Below are 11,502 nucleotides of genomic sequence, written 5' to 3'. Positions count from 1 at the left end.
GTAGCAGGAGGAGAAGGAGGAGGAAGAATAACAGGAACAGTAAAATGAGCAGCAGAAGCAACAGTAGCATGGAAGGCATAACAGGAACAGCAGCAGGGGAAAGTACAGCAGGAACAGCAATAGCAGGAGGAGGAGGAGGAGGAAGTACAGCAGGAGCAGCAGTAGCAGCAGCAGATGGAGAAATAGCTGGGGTAAGAGCGAGGGTCAAGCAGGGAAAAAAAAGTAAGTTCAGAGAGACAGTGTGGGATGGTGTGGGTGGTGTTGGAAGCTAACAAGCAAGCAAGCAAGGGGTTCACCTCATCTGCATATTGATGATCTAAGTGTGCTACTCAGTCGACCCTCTCCCTCCCCCTCGAACTCCCCTCCGCCACCCCTCCGTCCACCTCAGGATTATTCCCTCAGCAGCTGCTTGCTGCTGCTGCTGCTGCTGCTGTAGTGCAATTGTCGGTCCTTCTCCTGCTTTCTGTTGCTGCTGCTGCTGCTGCTGCTGTAGTGCAATTGTCGGTCCTCCTCCTGCTTTCTGTTGCTGCTGCTGCTGCTGTAGTGCAATTGTCGGTCCTCCTCCTGCTTTCTGTTCCTGCTGCTGCTGCTGCTGCTGTAGTACTGATATCGCTGCTGTTACTGCCTGCTACTCCTACTGCTGTATTGCTGATGTTTCTGACACCATCGGTATTACTGCTGCTGCTCTCTGTTGCAGGAGATTCTGCTGCACTGCCGAAGCTGTTACTGCTGCTGTAGCGTTACTATTGAGAATTCTGTGACTCATGTTGTTATAGTGCTATTGCCGTGCTACTACCGAAGCTACAGATCTGCTGTTCTTTATATTTTTTTTTATTTTCCTATGAAACGTATCTTCATGGTAGTCAAAACATTTGGAAATTATATATATATATATATATATATATATATATATATATATATATATATATATATATATATATATATATATATATATATATATATGTATATTTGCGTGTGTGGACGTATGTATATGCATGTTGTATGTGGGTGGGTTGGGCCATTTCTTTCGTCTGTTTCCTTGCGCTACCTCGCAAACGCGGGAGACAGCGACAAAGCAAAAAAAAAAAAAAAATATATATATATATATATATATATATATATATATATATATATATATATATATATATATATATATATATATATATATATATATATATTAGTTCATAATGGTTTATATTCTTGATATTCGATACTCATTCAAGGGAAGATGGGTAAGCTTTAAAAATGGGGGTGACTGACTCAACTGACTTAGGGGTGGGTGTTTGGTGAGCTAGTCATCTACCACGTTGGGAGCAGGGGCTGGGGGGGGGGGGGGGAGCATAATGACCCAACCATCCAGCAGGAGGTGCTTACTCAATACTTCACAGAAATAAGAACAATGAATGACAATTCTTGCCACAAGAAAAAAAAAAGGGGTTAGAAAAAATACTGACGCTATATCTTTACCTGTGCCAAAAAAAAATTGTTGGCCGTCATAACGTAAACACCAGCAAAATATACCAAGGGGCCTCAGAGCGCCGCTCTCGCGTATTACCAAAACCATTTGTTAAACCGGAATTTCACTCACTCGGCGCGAATGAAAATCATGGCAACCAGTCAATCGTCCGAGCGGACATTTTTACTAAATTTACAAGGTCTTTCCAACACGGGCTCGCCCGTTTGATTCCCCAGGAGACCTGTCCACCTTCGCAAATTTCCCGCCATCTGCGCCGATCACGAGCTCCGCTAACGCGTCCAGTTTAGAATAATCGCGTCATTCGTTAATCAATAACGTTAATAAATCCGCGAAGAGGAGGAGGAGGAGGAGGAGGAGGAGGAGGAGGAGGAGGAGGAGGAGGAGGCCTCCCCTCCTCCATCCGTCCGCCAAATTATACGTTCGGGAAATTCGCAATTTCCAACACTCACACTTCCCCCCCCCCCCCTCAATCCCCTCAATCCCCCCCAAAAGTGCCAAACCTTTCTCGATTCCGGATCGGCCACAGAAATTCCTGCCCCCCCCCAACAACTAAACCCGGATCAGTCCGCTATTTCGTACCGGGACGGGAATGCGTATCGCTGGCCAGCCCCGGCCCTGCTCTTTAACGAAGATCACAAGGGGCAGCCTTTGTACCATAACAATCCCATTGGAAACAGTTTTATTGAATTCCCTCATAGCCCGGGGTCCAATTAATGGCTGACAGCAAACGTTGAGCCGAGGAATTCTATCCATAATAGACGGGCTCTTAACGTTTTCATTATAATAACCAAAAGTTTTTTTTTTTTTTTAAGTTTTTTTTTTCGCCTTCCAGTGGATGATATTAGTGGTCAAGCGGGACAATATCTCCTACGACGTATTTTGGGGGATAGTAGGATCTGCTTATGGGAAACACAAAGGCATATTGTAGACACTGAAGCATGGAGGTACAATATGCAGAAAAAACACGTATATATATCTAGGCTTGACCACGGATAACCACACAAATGACAAGACTCGATGAAACATATGTTGTATATAATCAGGCAAAGATGAATTTCCATGAAGAAGACCTGGTGTTACCCCAGGACCTTACTAAAGGCTCCTGCAACCCAAGGCTGCACTTCTTCCAGTAGCAGGGCCCCTTCTGGAGTGAAACTTCTTGCAGGCGGAGTTCGGTAACATCCATTGAAATACTTAGAAGTATCTACAGGCATGATTCACGTACAGTTTGACACAATCCACGCTACGAAAACACAGTCATATACTCGCATATACACTCGTGCAGATACGCTTAGACTCGCAATCACATACACAAATACACTCACTCATAGATACATACACACTGACGCACACTTACATATTACAGAGACATAAAGAATTAAAAAAAAATGAACACACACACACACACACGTACACACACACATACACACACACACCTGAAAAGTGTCTGCAGATAATGCTATGGTCATGAGGGAAGTGGAAAGCATGGATGACTGCATCACCTGACAAAGCAGACACAGACAAAACACCAAAGCTGGTCTGATACATGGCTGACGAAATCAAATCTTAACCACTGTAAAGCAAGGAGGATGGGTCACAATGAAAAAAAAAGGCCTCAGTATGATTATCATCCAGCAGGGAACAAGCTGGGGAAATCTGAGTGTGAGTGAAAGACTTGGGAGTCGACACCGTCCCAAACCTGTCGCCAGAGTCCCACGTTAGGAAAATGGTTAAGGAGACCAGCTGTCTGCCGGGATAAGAATATTATAAAAAATGTTACTAGAGAGAGGCAGAGTACTAAGGTAGTGAGAAAAGGTAAATGTCAGAGGTATCTATATATTCTATATATTCTATATATATTCTATATTATATATTCTTGACGAGTGTGGTACTAGAGAAAGGTAATCAGAGAGCAAATGAGTGACTTTCCGACGAGAAGAAATCGCGTAAATGAAATACATGTAGAAAAAAAAACTCACAAATTTCTACGAGAGAGTGAGCTCTGTATTAGTCTAAAAGAGAAGCGAGTGTGGGTTGTTTGTATCTCGACTGCCTTTAGATAGCACTTGATGCTGTTCCTGATGGGAGGCTAATGGAGAAGTCGGATCACCAGGTAGGACACAAGGAGACTCCTCCAATGGACAGAAGCTTATCCTAATGGAAGGGAACAAAGGATGCATGAGAAGGGAGCCTATTGGACTGAGGGGACTAGGGGAGTGTAGCAGGGTCCTCTTCTGGAACCATTACTTTCCTTAACCACCGTACATGACTCGCCGAAAAGTATGTTCTTCTACCTGAACGTGTCTGCAGATGATGCAGAAGACGTGAAAGAAGTGAGAAGCTATAAGGACTATATCACACCACAAGAGAGCTTATGACTTGGTCTAAGTGTGTGTAACATGGAATTCTGGAAGATCCCTTTAAGATCAGGACGGGCTTAGTGACGTGAGCGAGGGTTGCAGGACACGTTGCGCTACAGCACTGGTTATCAAGATCGGGGGGGCGGGACCTGGAAAGGCGGCTTGACCAATCGGAGGACTTCAGTTCCCGGACGCCAAACAGATAATCAGCTGGAATGTATCTAAAATTCCGTATCTCTGTTCAGTCCATTGATAAATATTATAGGGTTGAAACATTTGGAAAAACGCTCGAACTTTATGTTTTGGTTACCACTTCAACTCCTTATATATATATATATATATATATATATATATATATATATATATATATATATATATATATATATATATATATATATATATATATATTGGAAAGGATAACAATTTTGCGCGTGATCAAGTATATTCCTATGATTCCACATTTGTGTTCCATTTTCCCCGTGGACTCATAGGAATATATATACACATGTGACTTAGTGTTGCAACAGTGACTCAGGAGTAATATATTGTATTCACATATCTTAATAGACAATACATAAATAGGCAAGACACAATCTCTCTCTCTCTCTCTCTCTCTCTCTCTCTCTCTCTCTCTCTCTCTCTCTCTCTCTCTCTGTAACTATGGCAACCCCTCACCTCTCATGCCTTCCAGTTGACCTCTCCCCTTTCCCATTGGCTCACACTCTCACCATTTACTCTCACCACATACCTCTACCTGGACATTTGCCTCCCTCCTCACTACTTTCTTCCACACTATAATTCTAATCATTCCCTTCATTATATACTTCTTTCTTGACCTTAACTTTTCTATTTATAATATGATATTGATCACGTGTTTTGGACACATTCATTAATCAAAGATAAAGTAGATTTCATGATGATAAAGAAATGTTTTAATAATTAAGACAATGAGGATGAAAGTGATGAATGCCATGACAGAAAACAATACTAATAATAATAATGATAATAGTATCATAATCATTATCATTATCATTATTATCATTACTATTATTATAATAATAACTATAATAATTCTCATCATCATCATCATCAACTCGATGTCCATCAACAGAGGGTTGATATAATGTCCACTGATGGACACAGATTTTGTGGTGATTATAATCTCTTTTCCATATATATTCTAAAGGTTCTTATGTGTCTGAATATGGCCCCTCACTCCCCCCACACAGTCAAAAACACACTAAGGCAGGGAACACTGTCATGCAGATGTATTATCATAAGAAAACTATTTTCTTAAGTTAGGATATGATTGTGGCGGTGTCTCATCTTGTATCTCACTGTATGTGTGTCGTAATGTATCTCGCTGTATGTGAGTTTGTGTGATACTGTATCTCGCTGTATGTGTGTTTCTGTGTCATAATGTATCTCACTGTATGTGTGTTTCCGTGATACGATGTGGCTCAGTGTGTGTTTCATTGTATCTGAGTTCATGTATCTTAATGTGTCTCACCGTCTCACCGTCTCATTATGTGTGTTTCATCACAATGTGTGTTTCTGTGTCCTGAAGTTTCTCATTCTCTCACTGTGAGTTTGACTGTGAGTTTCTATTTCTCACTGTATCTTAATGATTCAGTTCTGTGTCTCACTGTGTGTATGTTTCTGTGTCTCATTGTGTGTTTCACACGGACTGTCCTTTCAAAGTATCTATGTGTCTCATTATGTGTCTATGTATCATTATATACCTCATCTCCCATCTGTCCTCCAAGATATATCCTTCTCATCCACCCATTTCTCAACTTAAATTATCCCTTTACATAACTCCAACTCATCACTCATTCCCCCTTCTTTTTCTTTCTTATCTTCTCCTACTTCCCTTTCTCTTTTTCTTTTCTTCCTTCTCTTCTTCTTCTCTCTTCTTCTTCTCCTTCTTCTTCTTCTTCTTCTTCTTCTTCTTCTTCTTCTTCTTCTTCTTCTTCTTCTTCACACATATTTTTCCTTTCTCTTTCTTCTCTTTCTTCCTCTGCCAAATAATGCCCACATCTGCCGTCCAAGAAATAACGCCTTGTATCTCTTCATGTGTAACGAGTCTATCGGAGAAGTTATGACAGTGCGTTACCTCCGACAGTATCAGTAACAACAACAACAAAAAATTGAATAAAAAATGGAACAAAAACAGAAACCCAACAGCAGCGTCAACAACAACAACAACAACAACAACAACAACTACAATATCTTCACCATCACTATCATCTCCATCATTTCCTCCATTATCTCCACCACTAATACGGGTGGAGAAACAATTGGAGGAATGACGATTGAGGAGGACTCCTCCCTCCCCAACCCTTCTCTCTCTCTCTCTCTCTCTCTCTCTCTCTCTCTCTCTCTCTCTCTCTCTCTCTCTCTCTCTCTCTCTCTCTCTCTCTCTATAACGGTGGAGATGGAGACATATCTCCTGAATGCTTACCTCGACAGCTCAGCCTTTATATAAAGATTTAATCGAATCCAACTAATGTGAGAAAATGCCATTAAGCTAAAGTTCCACACACTTATGGAACCTCTAGACTACCACAACGATCATTACCAACACTAATGACCACACACACACACACACACACACACACACACACACACACACACACACACACACTACCACCACGATCATCGCACCTATATCATTACCACCACATCCACCACACTAATCACCACACACACACACACACAAACACACACACACACACACACACACATCACCACCACCACCACCACGATCATGGTAACTACATCATTACCACCACATCAATCACCATCGGCACCACAACCCACACACACACACACACACACACCACCACCACCACCATTCTCAACACCTGGCCCAATACTATCCCACCAGTGATGCCTCAACTGCCACTTTTACCACACACCTTTCATAGTCTCCTCTTGTGCCGGAGTATCTCCACCACTCGCCATAAAACACTTCTTTATGGTCTCTTAACAAGTGCCAAACACTTGCCACTTTGTATTCCCTGTTTTATGTCCCATGGTAATGACACCACAGCTTCGTGTGGTAAGTCTTATGACTCTATAAAATTATACCTGGAATTGAGTTCTCAGACATACATAAAAAGAAAAAAAGATGTCTGTTCCCTATTAATCATAAAACTACAAGAATTATATATATATATATATATATATATATATATATATATATATATATATATATATATATATATATATATATATAGTATTCGGACAGTTACTTCTTTACCAAATGGCGTCCTAGCTACGACTCATCGCTTTATATCAATTGACTGTTATACTTCTTTCTTGTAATCTCCCTTGATGATGTGATTACTACACGAAAGTGCACTTGGGAATTTACCGTGTTTCATTTCCCTGTGGACTCATAGGAATATAACAAAATACGATTTTTTTCCTCATTCTAAACTGTATTGGTTCTTAACTTCTATGACTGAACAGGCATTAGTAATTCAGATGTAGGGCTGGAACGTAAAGACTTCGGTGAGCGAGGAGAAAAATAATCCAACTTCCTCCATAAACGCTAACGAATGACGTCATCACTAAGACTCTGCGCCGTAAATATAGAAAAGATCGAAATGTATGACCAGGAATATACGAAAAGAATACACTTACGAACAAAAGATTATGATATGGGTAAAAACGCACGTATTTACATGCATACACACTCACACACACACACACACACACACACACACACACACACACACACACACACACACATGCTCTCTCTCTCTCTCTCTCTCTCTCTCTCTCTCTCTCTCTCTCTCTCTCTCTCTCTCTCTCTCTCATATCCTATAGGAAAGCAGAGGAACACATCGAGTACCAGGGTATGGCTGGAAACACGGGTGGGTGGGGGAATTATTCTCGTGTCTTGCATACCGTTTGGGGAAAGATTACCCACGTCCTCCTTATGTACTGTGGAGATTAGGAAGGCTTTTATCCTCCTGCCTAATGACGTCAAGAGGGAGACCATACTGTCCGTGTGTGTGTGTGTGTGTGTGTGTGTGTGTGTGTGTGTGTGTGTGTGTGTGTGTGTGTGTGTGTAGTAGTAGTAGTAGTAGTAGTAGTAGTAGTAGTAGTAGTAGTAGTAGTTGTAGTAGTAGTAGTAGTAGTAGTAGTAGTAGTAGTAGTAGTAGTAGTAGTAGTTGTAGTAGTAGTAGTAGTAGTAGTAGTAGTAGTAGTAGTAGTAGTAGTAGTAGTAGTAGTTGTAGTAGTAGTAGTAGTAGTAGTAGTTGTAGTAGTAGTAGTAGTAGTAGTAGTAGTAGTAGTAGTAGTAGTAGTAGTAGTAGTTGTAGTAGTAGTAGTAGTAGTAGTAGTAGTAGTAGTAGTAGTAGTAGTAGTAGTAGTAGTAGTAGTAGTAGTTGTAGTAGTAGTAGTAGTAGTAGTAGTAGTAGTAGTTGTAGTAGTAGTAGTAGTAGTAGTAGTAGTAGTAGTTGTAGTAGTAGTAGTAGTAGTAGTAGTAGTAGTAGTAGTAGTAGTAGTAGTAGTAGTAGCAATGGTAGTGTTAGTAATAGTGGTAGAGGTCTGGCGTTGGGGTGACACGAGAGGAACGTCAGTGTTTCGAGGCCAACACCACACAAGGGCGTATGGAAATGTCATAACAAACATTAAACCCAAACTGCTTCGAATTAAGTCACATGGAAGAGGCGCCATATGTACAGAAGGACGAGGAAAACTAAAACCCTGGAACCCTTTACAAACGTAAACTAACAACAGAGAGCAAAGTCTTCTAAATAAATGCATATAAGAGCAAACGAAATGAATATTCGAATATTCAAGGCAAAGTAATGAAGAGATAGCCAAGAATATCTCAGCGAAGCACCCGTTGGGAGGCTCTGTGGATGGTGAAGTATGCTGGAGTGTTATCAAGGGGCATCAAGAAGGGTTCTAAGCTGGATTACTCCATTTCACCTCTTAACAAACCTGGAAGCTTTGTCACTGCCAGTAGCAGAGATAAGGACGAAACCCCTCTCATGGTAATCTGCAAGTAAGATACTGGCCTCAGACTGGGGACAACCTTCGTCCTGCTCTCTCTCTCTCTCTCTCTCTCTCTCTCTCTCTCTCTCTCTCTCTCTCTCTCTCTCTGTAACTATCATCAACTCAGTAACCATTGCCACTGGGCTGTATCAAGTGCATCAAGTTCTTTTCACCTTCTGTGGGAGTTTACATGTGCAGCGCTGTCATTCCCACCTCCAACACTCGAAGGCTGTCAGACTAGAGACTTCGAGTCCCAAGGGACAGACTTACCCCTTATGCTATCCTATTTACTCCCACTGCCAACCAACTCTCATCTTAAAGACAGTACACTGTCATCACACAGGTGTAAGGTAAAAGACAGTTCACCGTCACACAGTTGTAAAGTGGAATAACTTCTCGACACAGATAATAGCAATGCTTCAGAGCTTTATACATCCCACTCCAACAGTAACACTCTTACTCAGGTTTGTCTAGAAGAACATAAAATGGTTACGTATAGGGAAACTGATGAAAACGATATATTTACACAAGAACAGATCATCTGCGAAAAAAAAAAATTGTGTACCGGTATCTTTTCTGTATGTCTTTACCAAGACGTTTATGAAGAATACAGTCAAAAGACGTGTGAAGTACACACACATCTATCGTCTGTTAAGTTCCAGGCAGCTGGGACTCAGTTTTGACTTGAGGCGCAACCCGCCACCAGCTGACTATGATTTCTGTGTGGAGCAATTTTCTGGAAAGCGTACTTAAGAACTACATCATAATCCCAGACACTGCTGGAACTCGAGACAAAATCTAGCACCACGAACTATCATCCAGACACAAATGTACTATTTCTTTTGCCGTAGTCAAAACGGCATGGGCAACTTAGATGCCCTAATCAACAGCCTCTTTAATATATACGAATTCATAGTCAGCAAGGCTAACCGTCACACCAAGAACGGTGGATGAGTAATCGTTGTTGATGCCAGAGACAGTCTAGAAAGGGTGGTATAACATCAGACCGTATGAAAGTACCCATTCGGAGTAGGTTCTCCATAAGGAAGTGTCAGTGACGTTTCTCTGAAACGTTTAATTTTAGTATCTTCCATCCAACGCCAGAGGGCAATGTAGAGACAGATAGTTATAACTCACATTTCACACGTAACAAACACATCTATGATACCTGTGGCTTCTCACATAAATGCAACCATTAAATCCACTGCATCTTAACAAAGACCACCACACGGACATATAGCTCATCCCACCTTTACGCTGAATAACTTGGGAAGAACATTTCAATTTCCATTACAATCGCAGGAATTCAGTTCATGGCCACTGTAGGGATTATACGTACTTGTCGTAGCCCTGTGATGCAGTGTAGATCAGGAGCAACTGAGCAGTGGATTATTCGAAGCTGATATAACATCCGGTGAGGTTAAGAACTACAACTCGTACACATTCTGATGGTTTCACAAACGACTGTAAATACACAGCTCACTCGTCCTCCCAAGGATTATCATCTTACACAACAGTTGCAAACACAATAGACTACCATTTACAAGTTCCGTTTGTTATAATCAAGCAGCTTATACTCGATTACTAGCTGCGATATTTGGTACTTTAAAATACGATTCAGAACAGCATGGAAGACGTTTGTTGCCAATTTAAGGTTTCGAACACCTTGTGGATATATATATATATGAGACTGTTTATCATACTTATGACCAACGTATTACATAGTCATTTTCTCATCTATATCATATGTGAGAAATGGATTAGAAAAATGAGAACGATAATGATAGTGATAAATGATGATAAAAAAAGAATAGAACCACCAAATAACTGTTAACGTATTGAAAAAGAAAAAAAACGCATGCAGGTTTACTCGATATTCAGTGTAGTATGGATTGGAAATAATAATCAAACTATATTTGATAGTATTGCCTGATCACAAGGGATCACATGTTCGATGCAGTGCCTTTTCCCCCAACGGCTGGCAATCATATTTTATAATACTGAATTATTTGTTGAGAGCTTGTTCAGTCATCTACCTTATGATTGCCGCTGCAATGGGCGATTCCGGGGGAAATGAAAATTGACAGACAAATCCTGCAAAATGAATGTAGCACTGAACGTCTCCCCGTAAATAAACCACAGATGTGTGTATGTATATATGAACTTTATATATATATATATATATATATATATATATATATATATATATATATATATATATATATATATATATATATATATATAGGACGCCATTTGGTATATCAACTGACTTATATTTCTCTCTTTTGTCTCCCCAGATGATGTGATTATTACACGAAAGTGCACATGGGAACTTATCGTGTTTCATTTTCCTCGTGGACTCATAGGAATATACTTGATCACGCGCAAAACTGTGATCCTTTCCAATATATATATTTACTTTACTTAAGTCCATTTTGCCTTTATAATTACAAAGGTACTACATTTGCATTCCCCAGTCCTCAGGCGTATCATCTTGCGTTATACATACAGTGAAGAGCCTAACTAACCAATCAACAGCAATGTAGCCCCATTTCTTGACAAACCCAACTGCACTCCAGTTCATTTCTTCCGTTTTGCCCTATTCCCTCTTACACAAGACTTTCACTACTTTCTCTCTTTTCACCAAAG

Source organism: Panulirus ornatus, chromosome 33 (assembly GCF_036320965.1).
Source record: "Panulirus ornatus isolate Po-2019 chromosome 33, ASM3632096v1, whole genome shotgun sequence".
In the NCBI taxonomy this organism is placed as follows: Eukaryota; Metazoa; Arthropoda; class Malacostraca; order Decapoda; family Palinuridae; genus Panulirus; species Panulirus ornatus.
Note: the sequence above shows the minus strand (reverse complement) of the source record.